The 23,208-nt window shown below is 39.1% G+C and overlaps 1 long non-coding RNA gene across 1 annotated transcript in view; it reads right to left on the reverse strand.

The window, feature by feature from the left end:
- Positions 1-1,694: 1,694 nt before the first annotated feature.
- Positions 1,695-23,208, reverse strand: part of LOC125484284 — a 36,046-nt gene continuing 14,532 nt past the window's right edge. Inside the window, exons 2-3 of the long non-coding RNA XR_007263121.1 lie at positions 8,040-8,071; positions 1,695-1,806 (exon numbers count right to left, since the gene is read on the reverse strand). This is a non-coding gene — a long non-coding RNA (uncharacterized LOC125484284). The remainder of the gene's footprint in view (positions 1,807-8,039; positions 8,072-23,208) is intronic.

Genomic DNA, 23,208 nt, shown 5'->3' on the forward strand with positions numbered 1-23,208 from the left:
TCGCAGTAAGACAAGTGATGTAGGCTTTAGAGGGACAAGTTTTTAATTGTCTCTCTCTCCAGGTATGGCCATAGTGAGTTTTTTTTTAAATGTGTTATTCATCTGCTGAACTGAAATTTCATTTAAAGCTGACTTCTGTCCTTCCTGAAACAGAAATACAGTCTAAAATCATAGTGCAACTTGGTTGGCCAGGAAGCTTTCGGGTTAGAAGCTCATTATAAATTTATAGCTCCAGGTCAGGAAAAAAAAAGACACAATCACACTCCCCACCCCAAAAGAAAGTGACATCTGCTCTCAACTTTCAGATAGATAGCTGGACAAAGGCAAACTAATCAAAGATTTTATTCGTTGGAGCTATTATAAAAACTCAATTATAAAGCAGGGAAAACCAAAACAAAAAATATTCAAACATTTACTTGTATAGTTTTTAAAGTGCTATCAAAATTTTGGTGGCCAATGTTTTCCTCTTTTTGGGATGATTATGATCCCTCAGATATAGTGTTTCAAGGTGAAACAATAAAAAACTCAAAGCTGTGACTCGCTGCAATATAACACTTCTTTAAATTACACATCTTCCTTCTCATTAGTTTAGTTTGTTTTCCACTTCAACAACTCCACGTGCAAATGAAATCATCCATTCCTATTCATCTGATTGATATCAATATTGAAAATGTTGAATTTTGAAGTTGACCACGTTTCAGAATTTAATTAATTACCATCTGACAGTTAGAAGGCATCCATTTTATATATTTACACCTCTGAGAGCAGAGGGAAGGGCCAGGAGAAAATTTACGAACAATGTAGACAATGGAAGTGCATCCATGTAAATGAAAGCATGAGGAGGAAAGCATGTAGAGTGCAAAGACAAAAGAAAGAACATTTCTTTTGAATTTTCCTGGTATGAATTTTGTAGTTGCAATGGTGACAAAACTCTTATTGACGTAATGATAGCAAATGCCAAGACAGTTGCAAATGTGCAAAGTGTGAAAATCCAAAGTTTGCTGTCAGTGATTCTACACTCCTCCAGGTGACGTGCTGTTAAGAGGTCAAACAGTGCAATTCCTAGGTAACTAGAGAATTGATAAACAAACTTCCATCTTTACAGTCTCACTATGAAACTCTTCAAAAACAAGATAGAACTTGTTGAATGGGTTGTAACTGGACTTTTAACAGTGTACAAGTTCATAATTATTACAAAACATCTTCCATGGTCCAGAAAAGCTAATGTTATATTTGTGGAGAATTACATTTCTCTATTATAATTAAAAAAACACCTAACTTACAGTATTAGTTTTATCTTAATCCAATCATAATTCATTTGCTATATGAAGCTAAATTAATAAACACTGCTTTTAACTTTCTAGTTTGCCTTCTACACAAGTACTTGAATATGTTTGGCTGCTGACTTTGCTTGCTGCAGTTGCTTTTCAAAGTGGCTAACACCACTACACAAATCTGTACAACGTGACCAGATATTAGTATCTGGATCACATATAATGGAACAGAATCTAAGTAAAATGAAATGCCAGATTTTAGGTCCTGTCAATAACTGTTTTCTTCTGTTTCCTCCTGTTGTGAGAGAGCAATCTAACTTGCATCTTTAAGCAACTACGATCAAACAAGTGTATCAAACAAATAGAAAATCAGAAGTGACATTTTGACATCACCAGAACTCATTGCACACTTACAGATCCTGCTCCACCTTCTTATCCAGTGCATACTCCAAATCCGTGACCAGCATCTTTTGATAGAGGTCCTGTAGAGCTTGCCTGGAAGTCCAGACTTCAGCTGGACCCAGCTTTGAATCTGTTACAAAAAAAAATAATTTTATATCAATCTGCAAAACAAAAGCGCATCTTTCCAGCTACATTTTTCCTTCTTGTTTGGCGTCAAAATTATAAAAACATTTTGGATGCTATGCTTTTCCTTTAAAAACAAAGGATCAGTACATTAATACATGTTTCATCAACTAAAATGATTTGAAAACGCAAGCCAATGAAACAACACAAAGTGCTACGGACCAGACCAGAATCCCCTCAAAATATTTTAAAATGGTAGTCTAACCCCTAAAAAGACCCTTCTTCTGGTTTTTCAGGCAAATGTGAAGTACCACATTCTGGAAGCAATGCAACTGATCAAACTACTCGAAGTTAAGCAAAACAATTTATTTAAACACTAGTTAAAATACAAACAAAAGAGGAATTTAGAATAACAACTCTATTGGAAAACATAACAGAACAATCGATGCAGTAGCTATTACTAATTAACTGTTCCAATATAGTAACATCCCATAAACACACTTCTTGCAAAAAACGTAAATTCAGAAAACAGATCCTCACATTCAGTTCTCCAATTCACTAGGAAAATAAATCAAGAAAATTGAGAGAGAGTAGCAGCCAGGAGACATTTACTAAAGCTTCCAACTCAGACCAACAGCTTCTGATGCTACTGAAAATCCAAAAGCCAGAAATTCTGATCCGGAGAGCAAGCCACACCATTCAGGTTGTTTTTAAAAAAAAACACCAAGGCCTCCCAAGCTGTTTACTCAAATGATCTTTACTAACCAGCTCTCCACTTTTCAACGTCTCAAAATACGCCAGGACAAAATAACCTCAAAGCTACAGCATTGTTACAAAGGTCACATAAACAAATTAAAGCAAATGGCAAAACCATATATTAAAGGAAAATGAAAGCAACATCAATGTTTTTAATGCAATCAAACAAGATCCACACACTTCAATCAATTCACAAATAAAAGCCCAATAGTACATCTGTCAGTATCTCATGAAATGACCACGTTTAAACCTCACCACTTCACAAAATAAGAACTTGGTATTCTAGTCTTAATTATTTAAGAATCCTTTTGTCATGAGCTAAGGGTCTAGGCCCAAAACGTCAGCCTTCCTGCTCCTATGATGCTGCTTGGCCTGCTGTGTTCATCCAGCTCTACACCTTGTTAGCTCACAAACAAGTCTTGATGACAAGCCTGGACAGACATAGTTAACTTTTAATATGGAGAAACAGGAGGGGTTGATAGCAAGCAAGGGATGAAGAAATGGGAAAGTGGAGAACAGTCATGACCATAGATTTTATTCAATTGTAATGTTTGCAGTTGTACACAAAGATTGATAACTATAGAAAAGAACACAAGTCGTTTGAAAAGCATGCTAATATGGAAAAATCCAGAACTATTATTGCCATATACTTTGGATTGTTAAAACACGAAGAAAATTCCAAACTTTCAAGGTTAAAGCAATTCCCTGCTTATTGTGATTATGTTATGGTGGGGAAGGAATCTGTAACTCAATCATGTTCAACACAAGTACTTGTAGTGACGTCTTGAAAAAAATGAAAAGGGACAAGCTATTCATTAAAAGTACACAACATAACACATTGTACCAGTCATTAAGTAAATGTATTTAGTGCAATATATACATTATAAACATTAATTTGATGCACAGGAACAAAAATCTCCAAAATACTAAAGATGAAATCCACTAACTTTTCATGGAGTGTTACATGGATTCTTTCACACAGTAGCGTGAACTGTTTCAGGGTTCACTCAGTCTCAGCAATCAAAAATTAGATAGACTGTTCCAATGAGTATCTAATCTCAACCACAGTTAAATGCTGCAAGTTTTAAACAGAGGTTTTCCCATGAAACGAAAGGTCAGACACCAAGATGATAAAAAAAATGAAATCCTCCGTGTGGACGTATTAACAAATTTAAAATCTATGAAATCTTCCATCTTTGACAAACCTTTAGGCAAACATTTCTCAATATATTTAACGGAAAAGTTCAATTTTTTTTCTGAATGATTGAATATGGTATTTACCAACTTAACTTGCACTAATGCCTCCAAACATTCTTATTCTCTGAACAAAGGCTGGGAAGACTGAATCACTTCCACGTATAATACTGTGTAATCTTAAATACTAAAACAAGATGTTCACTCTCAGACATTAACTGAGGAGGAAAAAGCCAAGTTTCTTACAGTGAGATACACAGGCATCTACAGAATAGGAGGCTAATTGGCCCATTGCATCTGCACAAAAGATCTGATCGCAGTAATCCCATCTTCCAGCTTTGGCCCATAGCCTTGAAGACTATGACAATGCATGTGAATATCTAAATATTGCTTAAATGTTATGAGCATTTCTGTTTCAACCACCCTTTCAAGCATTAAGTTTCAGATTCCCACCACATTGACTGAAAACAATCTCAATTCTCCTCAGGCTTATATTTCTTATCTTAAATCTTTGACCATATTGGCCCCTCGACTAATGGGAAAAACTGCATTCCTATCTACCCTAAGCCCCTCAATCAAGTCCTCTCTCAACCTTCATTGTTTCAAGGAAAACAAAACTAGCCTACCCAATATGCCCTCAGAACTCAGACCCTGTAGCCTAGGCAACATCTCAGCAAATTTTCTCTGCGCCCTGTCAAGTGCAATCACATCTTTCCTTACAATGTGGTGACCAGAATCGCACAGTTCAGCTGTGGCCTAATCAGTGTTTTATACAGTTCTGGCATAATCTCTCTGTTCTTGTACTCAATGACTAGTGACTCAGAATAGTCTAATAAAGGCAAGTGGCCCATATGCCTCAACAACTCATCTACTTGCCTCACTACCTTCGGGGATCCATGAAAATGAACACCACAGTGCCTTTGATCTTTGGTAATTTCCGGGGTCTTACCATTCACAGTGCAATTCCTTGCCTTGTAGAGAGCAAACCAGGAAGTATAAAGGAGACAAATTGGATTTGAATCACATACAGGAAGCAAAATGAAGACAGAATACTGCAGATAGGAAACAAAAATCTCCAATGTTAATTTTCTTCTGAGGTAATAAGTCTCCACAGTAAATTTTTTCAGGGCCAGGGATGTTGCCAGCAACAATTATCATTCACTCCACTGTTAAAAATATAGATTTCTGAATACAAAAGTACTGACTTTTATAGTTATTTTTAAATGCAGAATTAATGGGCAAACACCAATACTCTTTAGATTTTCATGACGTATATCTTGTTGATTTCAAAGTGAGGGGAAAGATATTCTCAAATGGAGGGAACGCAACCAAGGTTTAACAAACCGATTCCTGAGATGGCAAAACTGAGGTATGAAGAGGGACAGAATCAATTAGAACGATATTCACTGGAGTTTAGAAAATGACTTTTGGCCAGGGAGAGTTGGAGGGTTAGGGTCGGTTGGTGGAAGAATCTTGTAGAAACCTAAATTTTAACAGGACCACACAGGGTAAATGCAGGAAGGATGTTCCCAATGACCGTTGAGTCCAGATTGGGGGTCACAATCTAAGGATACAGGGTAGGCAATTTAAGACTGAAATGAAGATAAATTTTTTTCAGTGGTAGGACTGGAATTTTCTGCCACCGAAAGAGGTCAAGGGTCAAATATCGCACGTCTTCAAAAAGGAGTTAGATACAGTTCTAAGGCGTAAAGGGATCAAAGGGTCTGGGGAGAAAGCATGAACAGGGTACTGAGTCGGATGATCAGCCACAATTATATTGAATTGTAGAACAGGCTCAAAAGGGCCAAATGGCTTACCTCTCCTGCTTTCAATGTTTTCCTGAAGTAGATACTATGCAGCCAGCCTAAGCAATATCTTCACGATTGCTGCATGATCATACACAATTTAAGAGGGGACCTTGAAAAACATCTCAAGCTCATGAAATTGGAGTCATCTGAATGATGAATCCATCAACAACGATGACAACATTTGGAGGAGCAGGGTATCTCTGACAGCCACCTCAGCAGCTTAGCTTCAACTACAAATATGCAGATGCCAGAAGTTGTCAGATTTATTCTGCAAGATTGACAAGGGCTGAAAGCTTCATTACTGAAGTATTTTTTATTCATTCCTGGGATGTGGGTGTCACTGTCTAGGACAACATTTCTAGCCCACCCCTAATTGCACAGAGGGCAGTTAAGAGTCAACCACATTATTGTAGGTCTGGAGTCACATGTAGGCCAGATCAGGTAAGGATGGCAATTTCCTTCCTCAAAGGACGTTAGTGAACCAGATGGGATTTTCTGACAATTACAACGGATTCATGGTCATCATTAGACTCTTAATTCCAGGTTATTTTTTTCTAATGAATTTAAACTGAGCAATTATGTTTCCAGAACAATCTAATCATGGCATAAACAAACAGATGGGCAGTACTTTTGAGTCAGAAGAAAACACTTCTTTAAAAAGGCACTATTAAAGTTTGGTAAAACTACACATGTACTAGCCTCTACACATTACTGTCATCTGTTTCATTTGGATTACAGTTAACTGCACTTAAAAACACCATCCAAATACCATACTTGAACTTCGACTTGCTTATATTTACAAATAACATTCTCTGTGACGTGATTCAGTACGTTATTCATGCCTGTTCTCTTCAACTACAATGTAAGGTCACACAATCTTTCCAACATCTCTCCTATTATCCAGCGACAAGACTCACTGCGTGATTATATCACTTATTCAGACAAACTCCATCAGTGGATTCCTTTGTTCCTGCACTACTGCCTCAAATTTCTCATTGCAGTAATTTTAGAATCATAGAATCCCTAGTGTGGAAGCAGGTCATTCAGCCTATCGAGTCCACACCTACCCTTCAAAGTGCATCCTACCTCCCTACCCTATTCCTGTAACCCTGCAGTTCCCATGGCTAATTCACCCAACCTACACATTCTTGGACATTATGGTGAATGGCAGTTGTCTGAGGGCGGAATCAACCCAAGGCCCTGGTGCAGAGAGGCAGTAGTGCTAACTACTGCGCCACTGATCTTGACCAACTTCTTCCACATGCTGCATCTCAATGATTTCATCGACAGATAGAAGCTGAGATTCCATCAGCTTGTCATTTTGACATCCAGCTCTCCTTTACTCACAGCACCAGTTCTTCAGTGGATTGCACGTGCAAACTCAGTTACTGGGTGGTCACTCCACTAATTGTGCATCTTCCTAATATTAAGCAGATCCCATGCTTTCTATTGCAGCCCGGATATCCTCGAAAGTTGCATTTTTATACACTACCTTGACTCAGGTCTATGGGCATTAGCTCAAATCAGATAATCAGATTGGGTTATTGAACCTAGTCCGTTGTGCTCATACCTCGTCCTCAGCAAGCGACTGCTTCTAGATGCGCGCCGAAATAGATGTGATCCACTGTCTCCTTGGGCAGAATGAACACTATTCACACTTCTTGGGTGGCATTGCGCAGTCAGTTTGGTTAGACAAGATATCTGTTTATGTCAGCCATCTTTCTCATGACATATTTGAATCTGTGTACTGGTTAAACTGTCCTAGGTAAAACATTTTTACTTGAGGTTTTCTCCTTCAGCCCAGCTCCGCCTCTGTATAGTCTAGTTACAAGCTCTGGATGCTGGCCCACCTCAACTGGTTAAGTTTTGTACAAGAAAGGAAAACAGAGTTAATGTCGAGTCCAATAAGACTCTTCATTGGATTCTAAAGAATATCATGCTGGACTCAAAAACATCAATTGTCTCTCACCACAGATGCTGAGTTTCTCCAACATTTTCAGTTTCTTCTTCAGATTTCCAGCATCTGCAGTATTTTGCTTTTCTTTAGTAGATGAGCCAACTTTTGACTTCCAACTTAACACCCCAGTAAGACACAAGGGAAATATTTAAATACTGGTGACCATGGATGAAGTTGATTCCTGGAACTAAAGGCTTAAGCCACACAGGGAAATTCAGGAACGACAGCAGAAAATTCTTTCATGATTGCTACACAAGGGAGAAGGGGGATGTAATGCCTCAGTGGTGAAAGATGATCTTAAGGTACTCCAAGGACGTATGTTTTATGTACTATTAGGTTTTAAGTTGCAACTCAACTTATCAATACTAACGTGATATACAGTTTTCATTTTATAACATTATGACAGTTAACAGTCACTGGATCTTGAGGCAGTTATTTATAATCTTGAAACTACAGGCATTAAGCTCCATTCAAATCAGGTTTATAGAAATGGTATAGAATTGAGATATACAAAGTCAATCTTACCAGTCATGTCAGCCTTTAGGGCCTCTGCTTGCCTATAAAGAGGAGACACAAGAACAATATAAATACAAAAATAATCAATTTTAATTGAACACCTTAAATTTTGTGTACATCAACTGGAAAGGTTTCACTACAATAATTATTTAACATTAAGTCTTTTTACATTTGCATCCAGGAAATATCTACGTGGTTTACTGGATAATCTAACAAACATTAACTGGAATGGTGTAGTTTACATTCAATCAGCAGGGTAGCTTTAATGGAAAATGCAACAAGTTGTAAAGATCCATTCACTAAGAGAAAACTGGTGATTAACTCAAAACACAAATGCCAAATCAGATGTCCACTCCAGAAGCTAGATTCATGGGCCACAAAAGCATTGGGTACAGCATTTATACTGTGTTAAATCAGCTATTCTATTCTGCAAAATTATGAAACAGCAAAAATAATAGTGCGGAATAAGCTGGTTCAGTTATCCCAAGGAACAGGTGGTTTTATACTTGTTTACAGCATTTAAATTTGGGTCCTTACATAGCACAGAAATTATTACACCAGCAGACATTAATTATATTCATAAAAGAAACCCAAATGACATCTACAACTACCATCACCACCATCTACTGGTGTACCAACCAATCTCTAAGGACGCATTTAAGGGTTGCTCTAGTTTCATTGTTGGAACACATTGTTCCTGTAGGCTTTTGGTGCTTTTCCACCAGCCAAATTTTCAGATTTTTTTTAAACATGATATAAGTTACAGTCCACACCAACTTTCAAATGCAATGAGAAAGTATTGCAATGTTTAAAAATATCCACTATGATATCACTGAAATCTGGTTGAAGATGATTTTGAGTGAAAAAGAAATTTGATAAAGGGAAGCATCTAAAACATTTGATCCTTTGAATATAAATCAAAGGATATAACACAATATTTTCTCCATTCAAGATTTCCATAGCTTACAAAACTGGAATTGTGGATGTTTTATAACATCCAACCAATAATTTTCACTATAAATGTAAAAATGCTCCATAAATGAAGAAGCCCAAATGACATCTACAACTACCATCACATTTTCCACGTGTCCAAAGAATGCCTCTCCCGCATAATAGAACCCATTATTGATATGGACCATTTGCAAATTTCCTCAGATCTTCGTGCTGGACTTCAGGGTCAGCATGCTTTCACTTTAAGTCACACTCTTGCTTCTTGAATTAAGGGTTCCCACACAAGAAATCACCAAATAATATCAGACAAGACTTTGTTATCATAATGAGAAAGTGATGCATTAACAGAGGTATTATCTTTCCAATGAGATGTTAATTACATCTTGGATCACAAAATTCAAACCTAATAAACAATGGCAATATTCCAGTTTCTGCTTATATTGTAAGTGCCTTGCTCACTTTAACCAAGCATTGAAAAAACTATGGACTAAAACCAAATTAAGGACTTTGCAGCAATTTTGCAACAGTTTGCATGTGACAAACCAAGAAGTGTAAGAATGGCCCCAAAAGCAAATGCACAGCAAGAAAACAACGCTTTATACCACTATTAGTTATCCCTACATTCTAAATTGACTGAAACATTAGGCTCCATTCAGACTGCTCGCATTATAATCGCCTCAATTTGACCGGGATGTGAGCAAGGTTGCACTGCCTGGTTCAACTTCAGATAGTTATCCAAGCAGTGGATGATGTAAATAGCTGGACAGTGGAGAATAACGGGAACAAAGGATGGTTCTGTTTTTCAAACAGTTAGTCGGAGGAAATTTCTACTCACCCAATGCCGCATATCAGATGAGTAGCGAAACAATTTAGAGACACTGGAAAGGTCAAAAGAGATCAAGTAGAAGAACTGAACGTGTACAAGTGGAAATGATATTACTAAGAGGCAACCTGGAGATGAGAAATGGAGAGTTAAGAGGATAGCTTCGTAGGAGGACACAAACATGAACTTTGCAGGAATGGGAAGAGAAACCAATGCAAGTGAACCACATTATGCAGTCCCATTCAGCAGGCCAACAATGGAGAGGCACTGAAAGAGGATGGTGAGATCGACCATGTCAAAGCCTGCAGACAGATCAACTAGAACAAAAAGGGATAGTTTACTTTTGTCACAGTTAAGCAGAGCTGCTTTAGTACTGTTACAGGACAGAAACCTAACTAAAGGGATTTAAATATGGCCTTGCAGTAAACATGGGCATGGATTTGGCAATATTTTGTGAAGAAACTAGACTGACCTATTAAGTCTAACATCAGAAGCAGCAGATAATAGACAGCCGCAAGTTCTGAACCAAGAAACCAAATCAAATCTCTCTGGTGAACATATCCAATCATAAATGGTAGGCAATAATCAGGCAAATAATTTGTGGACAGGCTGCATAAATACCTTTACCTCCAACCATGGAGAAGTCCAGTAGGACTTAGAGATAATGCTGCATGTTTGCCAGTTACCCAGTGAATATTAATCTAGGAGTTCTCCTACTCATTTTCCAACTCCAGTCAGAGGCTCCATTTTTAAAATGAATCTCAGGTTCTGCATTCCTTGCCCAGACCGAATTTACAAAATGTTTATCTTCCTTCCCAGCCTAAAAGAACTAAATCCATGTTGTCTGGATCCAAGTTCACCAAAATTCAATCAGCACTCCCTCACACCACTCAGTCCAAATTGCTTAGTGCCTTTTGTGAACAAGGTTTGTGTTAATTAAGGGCAGCTTTGTTTTATCAATTTGAGTATTTGAATACTGCAATCCAAAACATCTTTCTTCAAGATATATAAATAAATATGTAATTCCAGAATTAAGATCTATATTGACACTTAAAAATTAAAAATTGATTTAACAAAAGGTGGCAAAATGCCACTGCAGCCAAATTATTTACAACAGCTCCATAATTAATGCTACCTTTAAGGCAATTGAAACTTCTGACAATGTTTTCACTTCTGAAGGTAGATATAACCTTTGAATGGACAAGATAGAGTTTGTTATTGCTATAGTACAAATAGACAGAACAGAGTAGTCACAGAACACTTTAACACACTGCATTTGATGCAAGTTTAAAAACAATTAATCAGGATGAATCTACTGCCCACAACATGTATTCCATTTTGATGTGCAATTTTAACTCAAAAGGTTAAAATCAATAGCCAATTTTGTAATTAATCTTTCACACCCAGGAAAGACGCCAATTAGCCAACAGCTGTAAATGGCTTCAATTTAAATAGAAGCACCATCACAACAGTGAGTAGTGATTGCATTTATGCTGTGTTTCAATTGTAATATGAAGTGCTAATACTGTCAGTAGCCAATACAGCACATCCAAAGTGAGTCACTATTGAGTTAAAAAATTCAGGAGACATATGATCGGTCAAGCCTGCTCTGCCATTTAATACGATTTTGATATTGGGCTTAATCCCTGCTTTCCCATTTGCTTGTCATAACCCTGGATTCCCTGAGATATCATGAGTGTGAGCATATTTAAAACCTAGATTGATAATGATGGAGCATCCAGAGCCTTCTCGCCTAGAAAATTCTTAAGATTCACAACACTTTGACTGAATATCTCATCTCAGTCCTAAATAATCAATCCTTTATCCTAAAGCAATACTTTCTTGTTCTACATACACCATTCAAGAGAAACAAACTCTCAGCATTTACTGACAAGTCACTTCATAATGTATCCAGCACCTCTCCACCATCATAAGGCACAAGGAGTGGTGTAATGGAGTGCTCTGCACTAGTTTGACAATACTAAGCATCCACAACAAAGCAGCCCAGTTGATTGGTACCAGCATTGCAGCCACTCCGAGGCACTTCACAGGCCAATCGATGTACCTATGCAATGACTTTCCCCAAACAAAATTGGAGGAAACATTTATGGCATCCCATCCATCACCTTCAGCGTTCAGTCTCTTCACCACCAATATAAAGCAGTACCACCCACAAGATGCACTGCAGCAACTCTCCTGGGGTCCTTTAACAGAACCTTCTACTACAGAGAAGGACAACAGTTGCATAGAATATCACTACCTGCAAGTCATCACAAATTTGACTTTGAACTAGATTGCAATCTTTCACTGTCAATGGGTAAAAAAAATCTGAATCTCCTTTCCTAACAGCACTGTGGGTTACCCATATCCCAAGGACGGCAGAGGTTCAAGAGGATAACTCAACATAAGCTTCTCGAAGGCAATTTAAGGGGAGGGGCATAAAGTGTTGGCCACAACGCTTGAATAAACATTAAAAATGCTTTATTAACTAATCTTTCAACCTGGCCTGTCACCTTCAATATGTACACATTGATGGAATTCCTGGTTTCAAAGTTCATATTTTGAGGCAGACCCTAATTGAAATGGCAAGCCGTAAAGGGAAACCAAGACTGAAATCACAAAAGGACACAGGACTAGACCTCAGATCATGATTTCAATGGAGGAGTACAACAGGTTGAAGATAACATAAGCCAGAAGCTCAGAAAGGGTTAATGGACAATTACGTCAGTTGCTTTTTACTTAACATCATATCGATGGATCAATGCTATCCAGACTGTTATAGTAGAATCGGTTCTGCAGACTTGCCATTTTTGGTGAAGACTGTGCCTGGAAAACTTAGGTTGGTTGGGTGCTACTGTCAGTTGTGCCACAGGGTAAATCCTAGAACAGGTGCTAAAATTCTTCATGAGGAAGAAAGGTTTTGCGATGGACAAAGATAACATGTATACCGAGTGGACTAGGTCTGCCAGAATTGTTTGTCATTAAAATGTATGATTTGTAGTTATAATCAACACAATTCGTCAGTTAATTCAGGACTAATATGTGTTGACTGAGTTTTACTTTCTAGGTGGTTACCCAAGAATGTATTTAGTCTTTCCCGGTTTTTAACTGTGATTAATAAACCGGTTTGAAATGATAGAGTGAAACCACAAGATTCTTTCAGTAAATACTGGAATTTTGGATTTCTCTTTTTAAAAAAAGTGTTCAGTCTTAAACCAAGGTCATAACAGAACACAAGCCCCTCTGCTCCTGCACCCTGTACAGACTTGTACCTTTAATTTTATATTGCGTTTCCACATTCCAAAATGAATCACTTCATACTTGTCTGCATTTAATTTCATCTACCATTTGTCCCACTATTCCACCAATCCATCTGTACCCTTTTGAAGTTCTGCACTACTTGCCTCACGGTTTGAAATATTTGCAAGCTTCAAATTTTGAAATTATGCCCTATGCACCAAGATTTAAATCATGAATATATTAGAAAGAGTAGGAAATAATAAGGGGAATGCTGGACAATTACGTCATAAATCTTCCTCCAATCTGGAACCCATTAACCATTAGTTTCTGTTGCCTGTCACAATTTTGTACTAATGCTGCCACTATTCCTTTTACTCCATAAGCTCTCACTTTGCTCAGCTGTTATGCAGCAGTATATTAAACTTTTGGTAGTCCATGTACACAACATCAACAATATTCCAATACTAACTCTGTTTTCACTTCTTCAAAAAGCTCCAAATTAGCTAGGAGTTTCCCTTTACAAATCTGTGTTGGCTTTCCTCAATTAAACCATCTTTAGTGAAATGACTTAATTTAGTTCTAAATCATTCTGTCTAGATGCTTTTCAACCATTGTTTTGATTGTAGTTGCAGGTTTATTTTTGCATCCTTTTTTAAAACAAGGGTCACAGAGTCAGAGTCATACAGCATGGAAACAGACCCTTTGTTGCAACCAGTCCTCGCCGAACATGTTCCCAAACTAAACTAGTCCCACATATCTGCATTCGGCCCATATCCCTCCAAACCTTTCCTATTCATGTGCTCATCCAAATGTTTTTAAAACGTTGTAACTGTACCTGAATCCACCACTTCATTTGGCAGTTCATTCCACACACAAACCACTCTGTATATAAAAAAAGTTGTCCCTCGTGTCCTTTTTAAAAAAAACTCTTTTCTTACCTTAAAAATATGGCCCCTAGTTTTGAACTCCTTCACCCTAGGGAAAAAGACCATTGCTATTCCCTTCATGATTTTATGAACATCTATAAGGTTACTCCTTAACCTCCTACGCGCCAATGAAAATAGCTTATTCAGCCTATTTTTACAACTCAAACCCTCCACTCCCAGCAACATCGTAGTAAATCTTTTTTGAACTCTCTCCAATTTGACAATATCCTTCCTATAACAGGACAACCAGAACTGCACACAATACTCCAGAAGAGGCGTCACTAATGCCCTCACCTCTAGTCCACTGGCACTGGCCCCAAGATAAAGGAAGTTTAGATAATTATGGGCAGTGCTTCTGCAATTTCCACATTCACTTCCTTCAATAATCTTATGTGTCTTATCCAGTCCTTGTGCTTTATCAATTTTAACTGCAGGCAGCCTATTCAACATTGCCTCCTTATCAACTTTACACCATTCAAGTGACTGAATTATTTCTGTCCTCACTGTGCAATTTACTCATTTAATTCCTCAGCAATGGCCCTGCCTCTACTAAAATCGGATTCTGAACCCCAGATTATAACACCTGTTATTAGTATTTTTGTCAATCCAATTTTGTCAAATATTGATGGAACCTTGTAATGGGGCAAGTTGATCTCTCCCCAGTAATCTTGTAACCGTCAATCAATCACTGTATAATATGCAAGTCTTTCGCCTAAAAGACGTAAGTCACAGAAATCTCAGTTGAGCGTAAAATGCACAAATTTTATCATTGTGAGATGAAACGACAAAAACCACCTTAGCACTCAAAACCGACGTGCAGCACAAGGAACTTTCCTTATCAAACTGAATAGCTTTTAGTTTTATAACTACGCGGAAGGCATCTGAAAGGGAATACTCTACCTTGTCAGGAGAACTAATGAGAAGGTTAACTCCACCGTAAAAAGTTGCTCTAGTTTAGAAAACAGGCTCTCCCCTGGTTGAGATTACCAGTTTGGTTTCCCACATGACCCCACTAGCTTTTAGCATAATCAGACCACTCGACACTACTCAACACCACTACTGCAGCTCCAAACAAAGATATGAACCAAATCCATGTACGCATCCAATCCTTTTAAAATATTGTTGTAATACTGATGTCCTTTTTCACATCTGCTGTTCAACAGGATTGCTACTACAAAGTTCAATTCAGGTGCCATGTCTTAAGATATACTATAAGGTGTAACACAATCTAAACTAAATACTTTAATGCAGAGGTAATAGGTTCAATCAACACATTAAATTTAGCAGTTAGCTGGACCTCTCAATGATAAATCTTTTGCTATGCCTCAACTGTGTATTTGCTTATAAAAAGATAACAAAGCAACAGTAGGTCATTTAGTCCCTCAAGCCTTTTCTGCTATTCAATAAGATCATGGCTGATCTGCAAACCGAATTCCATATGTTTGCCCTTATCCAGGCTTCACACCTTTGGTTAACAAAAGTCTATAAATCTCAGAGTAAAAAAACCAATAATTCAGCATCAATTGCTACCTGCAGGACAGCATTCCATACTTCTAATATTGTACTAGTGAACTAGGGTTTCTTCATTTCATACCTAAAAGGACAGGCACTAATTAGGTTCCTCAGTTGTAGAATATCCATTCAGCAGAAATAGTTTATACCTACCCTATCTTTTTCTTATAACATCTGCAAAAGTTCAACCACCCCTTAACTGTATAAATTTCAAGACTGTAACCCTGTTTTGTACAAATCTGCCTCAAAATGTAAACCTCAAAGTCCTATTAGCCTTCTGGTAAATTTAAGTTACACTTCTTTTCAGGTGAACATATCCACCCTTTTATGTTGCCTAGAACAGTTCACACTGCTCTCGGTCTGATCCAGCCACAACTTTGCTTAGCTGTGGCATGACTTTTGCCTCTAACTCTAATCCTTTACATTTTAAAGCCAGCACTCCAAAAGCCTTATTAATATTCTCAATAGTTCGTGGCATTTTAATGATCTATGTACCTGGACTCAGAAATTCCTTGAATCTACACTGGTTGAAGCTGTCATGCCTCAGAATAGATCACTGCAGCACAACATGTGTCAGATTTTACCAAGTAAATTACCTATGCATTATCCTACTGCTGTCTCCCGCTACTCAGCCAATGTCCTAAACAAGATAATAATTTGCCTTCAGCGCTTATGAACCACAACAATCTCTTATGAGGGGAGTTACTTAATATTAACAGGTTTCCAAAACACTGGACAAGTCATAAAACAAAACTGACTTTTAGTTTCGTATCACAGACCTGAAATCAAACAGCCTGAGATCTTAAAAAAACTCAGCTAAGAACAAAACTTTGAGTCTCAGGCACAGTACTGTAAGCATACCGAACCCTCTTGGGTACTGCCTTTTAGGTAAAAATGCAAGGAAAGAAATAAAAAAAAGACTTAATTGTCTCTTTTTGACAGGGGATGTATAATCTCTATTATTCTAGTATGTCACAGCAGAATAAGCAGGCAGCATTTGACGACAGAAGAATGAGAGGTCATAGAGGCATAGAGATACACAGCACGGAAACAGCCTTCAGTCCAATTCAGCCATGCCAACCAGATAGCCTATATAAATTTAGTCCCAACTGCCAGCATTTCGTCCGTATCCCTCTAAACACTTCCTAAGCATATATGCATCCTGATGCCTTTTAAATATTGAAATTGTACTAGCCTCCACCAACTCTTCTGGCAGCCAATTCCATACACGTACCACACTCTGGGTAAAAAAGTTGTCCCTTTTATAACTTTCCCCTCTCACCTTTAACCTATGCACTCTAGTTTTGGACTCCCCTACCCAAGGGAAAAGACCTTGCCTATTTACGCTATCCATGTTCCTCACAATTTTATAAATCTCTATAAAGGTCACCCCTCAGCCTCTGATGCTCCAGGAAAAATAGCCCCAGCCTATTCAGCCTCTCCCTATAGCTCAAACTCTCCAGCCCTGGCAACATCCTCATCAGTCTTTTCTGAATGCTTTCAAGTTTCACGACATCCTTCCTACAGGAGGGAGGCCAGAAATGCATGCAGTACTCCAAAAGTGGGCAAACCAATGTCCTGTACAGCCACATGACCTTCCAATTCCTATACTCAATGCATTGACCAATAAAGGCAAACATACCAACATCTTCTTCAATATCATGACTACTTGTAACTCCACTTGCAAGGAACTATGAACCTGCACTCCATGGTCTCTTTGTTCAGCAACACTCTCCAGAACCTTACCATTAAGTGTCTAAGTCCTGCCCTGATTTGCTCTTCCAAAATGTAGCACTTCGCACTTATCTAAATTAACCTCCATCTGCTACTCCTCGACCCATTGGCCCATCTGATCAAGATCACATTGTACTTTAAGGTAACCTTCTTGCTGTCCACTACACCTTCAATTTTGGTGTCATCGGCAAACTTACTAACCATATCTCCTATGTTCACATCCAAATCATTTATATAAATGACAAGCAGTGGTCCCAGCACTGATCCTTGTGATGAACCGCTGGTCACAGGCCTCCAGTTTGAAAGCAACCCTCCACCACCATCCTGTCTTCCACCTTCGAGCCAGTTCTATTTCCAAATAGCTAGTTCTCCCTGTATTCTGTGATCTAACCTTGCTAATCACTATACCATGAGGAACATTGTCAAATGCCTTACTCAAGTCCATATAGATCACATCCACCATTCTGCCCTCATCAATCCTCTTCTTTACTTCTTCAAAAAAACACAAATTAGCAAAACATGACTTCCCACACACAGCCATGTTGGCTCTCCCTGATCAGTCTTTGCCATTCCAAATACATGTAAATCCTGTCCCTCAGGATTCCGTCCAACAACTTGCCCACCACCAATGTTAGGCTAACTGGAATATAGTTCCCTGGCTTTTCCTTACCACTTTTCTTAAATAGTGGCACCACGTTAGCCAAATTCCATTCTTCTGGCACCTCACCTCCAACTATCAATGATACAAATATCTCAGCAAGGGGCCAGGCAAACACTTCCCTTGCGTCCCACAGAGGGCTAGGGTACACCTGATCAGGTCCTTGGTGATTTATCCATTTGTATGCATTTTAAGACCTCCTCCTCTGTAATATGGACATTTTTCAAGACGTCACTATTTATTTTCCCACACTATGTTCCATATTCTTCTCCACAGTAAACACTGATGCAAAACACTTGTGTGGTATCTCCCTGATCTCCTGTAGTTCCACTCATAGGGCCCCTTAAAGATCAGTAGGCTGCCTATTCTCTCCCTAGTTAACTTTTTATCCTTCATGTATTGGTAGAATCCCTTTGGATTCTCCTTAACCCTATATGCCAAAGCTATCATGTCCCCTATTTGCCCTCCTGCTTTCCCTCTTAAGTATACTCCTACTGCCTTTATACTCTTCTAGGGATTCACTCAGTCTCTGCTGTCTACACCAGACATGTGCTTCCTTGTTTTTCTTGACCAAAACCTCAACTTCTCTCGTCATCCAGCGTTCCCTACACTTACCACCATTGCCCTTCATCCTAACAGGAACATATTGTCTCTGGACTCGTTATCTCATTTTTGAAGGCTTCCCATTTTCTAGCCATCCCTTTACCTGCAAACACCCACCCTCAATCAACTTTTGAAAGTTCTTGCCTAATGTCATCAAAATTAGCCTTCCTCCAATTTAGAACTTTTAGATCAGATCTATCCTTTTTCATCACTGTATTAAAACTAATAGAAATATGGTCACTGGACCCAAAGTGCTCCCCCACTGACAACTCAGACACCTGCCCTGTCATAAATACAATTTCAAGTATAGCAGATTTAGAAGAGACCACAAGAAACCTCTTCACACGAAGGTTACAAAGCTGTAAAATTCACATCATTTCACTTAACAGACTACATCAAAGGCAACCATGTTACCATCACAGAGTTTTTCTGCCATATCAATACAACAGACGCAGCAGAGGTGGCAGGGCACTGTGGTACACACGGTCAGGGTGGAGGCACAATAGGGATCCTCAACATTGACAACGGACCCCATGAAGTCTCATAGCATTAGGTCAAACATGAGTAAGGAAAACCCTGCTCATTGCCATGTATTATTACCCATTAACTAATGAATCAGTACTCCATGCTGAACTGCATTTGGAAGTCGTACAGAGAATGGCAAGTACACAACATACTCTTCAGCCACCAACAGTGACATTGAGGAACTTTAGCAAAACTAAGGGGAATATTATCTGCTGGTTACAGTCATACTTAAAGGAAACAAACAGGAAATGCTGTACAAACGCTTATTCAGGCAGCATGCATGGAGCGCAAAACAGAGGCAGTTTTGAGTTCAGTATGATTCTTCTTCACGACCTTCCTCCCATCAAAAGGTCAAAAGTTAAGATGCCTCACAGCGCCAGGGCCCAGCTTCGACTCCAGCCTTGGGCGAATGTCTGTGAGAGTTTCCTATGTGTGCTCCAGTTTTTTCCCCACAGACCAAAGATATGCATGTTAGTGGACTGGCCATGCTATACTGCCCCATAGTGCTTGGGGATGGAGTAGCCTTGGTAAATATGGGGTATAGGGATAGGGTCTGAGCTAGGTCTGGATGGGATGTTCTTTGGAGGTATGGTGCAGACTCAATGGAGCAAATGGCCTCTTTCAGCAATGTAAGGATTCCATAATCTATGACTAAGTAGATGCTGAAGCATTCCATGCCCAAGTGCAGCAAGATTTGCATAATATCCAGGTTTGGGCTGACAAGTGGCAAGTAACATTCATATCACAAGTGCCAGGCAAGACAGAAACTAACAAATGACATTCAATGACATTATCACCACTAAACCCACCACTATCACTGCCCTGGGGGTTACTATTTATCAGATGTTGTGGCTACAAGAGCAGGTCAGAGGCTAGGTGCCCTGTAACAAGCAACTCACTCCTGACTCCCAACTCCCCAAAGTCTGTCCAGATCTACATTTCACAAGTCAGACATTTGATGAAATGCTCCCCACTTGCTTGGATGAGTACAGTTCCAACACTCGAAGCTAGACACAATCCAGTTTAAAAAACACCCACCTGATTGACGCCACATCCTAAAATATTCACTCCCTCCACAACTATTGCACATTAACAGCAGTATGCATCATCCATAAGACACACTGCATAAATTCAAGGCTCCTTAAACAGCACCCCCCATACCCATGATCACTACCATCCAGAAGGACAAGGGAACAGAAAAATGAGAACAACAACACCTGCACCTGAATGAACAAAAGTTAGATGGACGAGGGAGGTGAAAATAAGGCGGATAAATACATTGCTCAAGCGGAAAGTAAACACGGACAAAGACTAGTTTGACTATATCACCTGCTCCTGTTTAGTAATTTATGCAAGAGCACACCCAGTGAAGTTTAACTCACCTAATTCTCTCCAGCTTTCCTGTTAAAACAAGCAGAACTTATAGAGGTGCACAGAGAGAATGAAAAAGATGAGAACTCCATTCTCTCCAACACTGACACATTACCCCTTTGTGACATTATCCAAATACCAAATGAAACCTCCAAGAGTATTCCAACAACATTGTGCTCTATCTCTCCACTACTTTTTCCCAACCCTTCGACTCCCCCTGCGCCGTCAAACTGCTGCCCATCATCCAGTCTTGAGTGAGCCACAAAACCTGCAGTCATATAGGGAAATCAAGTCAGTGTCTTTGAATCTGCTGCAACTTCCAACTGTCATTATTGACTCAATCCCCCTCTGATTAAAACGCTGTCCAGAAGGCCCTCTTGCGGAACAATGATAGTGACCCTTTCCCTGGGCCAGGAGGCCTGGGTTCAAGTCCCACCTGCTACAGAGGTGTGTAATAATATCTCTAAACAGGTTGATTAGAAAAATAGATTAAATTTAAAGAATATAAAATTCAACCAATTTTCTTAATGGAGCTAAACTGGAAATAAAGTAATTTGAGTCCCATCCCACAGGGAAAAAAAGACTTCATGAAAAACAATCAATGGAATAATAATTTGCTATAAATAAGAATAAGAATAAACTTGAGGTACTCAGGAGAATTGGTGGTTTCTGCGGGGACAAAAACAGAGAGTTAACGTTTCAACTTGACCAGTTCTTTCAAGAAGTTCACCAGACTCAAAGCATTGACTTTGTTTCGCTCTGCACAGATGCTGCCACACCTGCAGAGTTTCTCCAGCAATTTGTATTAATTTCTGATTATTGGCATCTGCAGTATTTTGCTTTGGAATAACATCCTCTTAAAAAACTGTCCATTTTCTTACCTCCCTCTTGTTATCAAAATACTCATTAAACACTTTTCCGGTCCAACGTCAACAGCCACCCACAATGTTCTCCTGAGTGTACTCCAGTTAATCTAAAACTCTGCTGCCAGCATCCTATCCCAAAACCAGTGCTCACCCTTTATTTCTCTCTTGGCAGCTGTCCATCCGATACCACTAAATTAAAAATTATATCTTTCGTTTAAATATGAACATTGGCTTGTCCCTAACTATATCTGTAAACTCCTACACCACAACCTTATCCCAAACTCATTAGTTCTCTCAATCTGACCTTGTGCATCTCCTCTCCCCTTACCGTTTTTACAGACTAAAGGCAAACCAGGAGTTGATGGACTGCATCCAAGTTTTAAGGGAATGGCTGCAGAGATAATGGAGGCATTGGTCTAAATATTCCAGAACAAGATTCCACAGGATTGTTGCTAAGCTGATGTCCCTGATCTAGACAGACAGGAAGGAGACTGAAGGCAGGAAAAAATATAGGCCACTTAAACCTGCGTCAATGGGAAAATGCTAGAGTCCATTATTAAGGAAGAAATAGTAACAAATTTAGAAAAAAATTAACACAACCAAACAGTCAACATGGTTTTATGAAAGCGAGATCATGTTTGGGAAATTTTGTAGAGTTCTGAAGATATAACAAGCAGAGTTGAAGGGGAACCAGTAGATGTAATGTACTTGCCTTTCCAGAAGGCATTTGATAAGGTGCTGCATAAAAAGGTTATTGTACAAGGTAGAGCTCATTGCATTAGGAGTAACGTATTACCACAGACTGAGGAACGGTTAACCAAGGAGACAGGGAGTCAGGATAAAATGAGTCTTTTTCAGATTGGAAGGATTTAACTAGTGGAGCAGTTCTAGGACCTCAATTATTACAATCTATATGGTAAATAAACATATTTGACCTCATTTACTAATCTGCTGACTGGAGATGCATCTGTCCACGACCACCACATAGTCCTTATGCAGACGAAGCCCTGCTTTCACATTGAGAATACCCTCCATCATCACCATCCAAATGGGACAGGTTCAAAAAGATCTAGCAACTCAAGACTGGAGATCTATGAGGTGCCATGGGCCATCAACAGCAGAAATTTATTCCAACACAATCTGCAACCTCATGGCCTGGCATATCCCCCATTCAACCATTACCATCAAATTAGAGGTTCAAACCCTGGTTCAATGGAGAGTGTAGGAACGCATGACTGCAGCAGCACCAGGCATATCTAGAAAATGGAGCTTCACCAGGTTTGGACCTCCCAATAAAAAAAACGACTACTTGCATGCCAAACAGCATAAGCAACAAGTAATATCGAGAGCTAAGTGATCCCACAACCAACAGAACAGATCTAAGCTCTGAAGTCCTGTCACATCCAATTGTAAATAGTGGTGGACAATTAAACAATTCACTAGACAAGGAGGCTCCATTAATATCCGCATTCTCAATGCTGGAAAAGCCCAGCACATCAATGAAACAAGACTGAAGCATTCGCAACAATCTTAAGCCAGAAGTGTTGAGTGGATTATCCATCTCAGCCTCCAGCATCACAGATAACAGTCCTCAGCCAATTCAATTCACTCCACACTATACCAAGAAATGGTCGGAGGCACTGGATATGCAAAGGCTATAGGCCCTGACAATAGTACTGAAGACTTACGCTCCAGAACTTGCCGCTTCCCACAAGACAAGCTGTTCCAGTACACTACAACATTGGCATGTACCTGACAATGTGCAAAATTAGCCAGGTATATCCAGTACACAAAAAAAAGGTTAAATCCAACCTGGCCAATCCCATCAGTCTACTCTTGACCAAAGTGATGGAAGGTGTCATCAACATTGTTAACAAGCAGCACCTGCTCAGCAATAACCTTGTAATTTAGGCACAGTTTGGGTTCTGCCAGGGCCACTCAGATCCTGACCTCATTACAGCCTTGGTTC

This window comes from Rhincodon typus, chromosome 10 (genome assembly GCF_021869965.1).
Source record: "Rhincodon typus isolate 14 chromosome 10, sRhiTyp1.1, whole genome shotgun sequence".
Lineage (NCBI taxonomy): Eukaryota > Metazoa > Chordata > Chondrichthyes > Orectolobiformes > Rhincodontidae > Rhincodon > Rhincodon typus.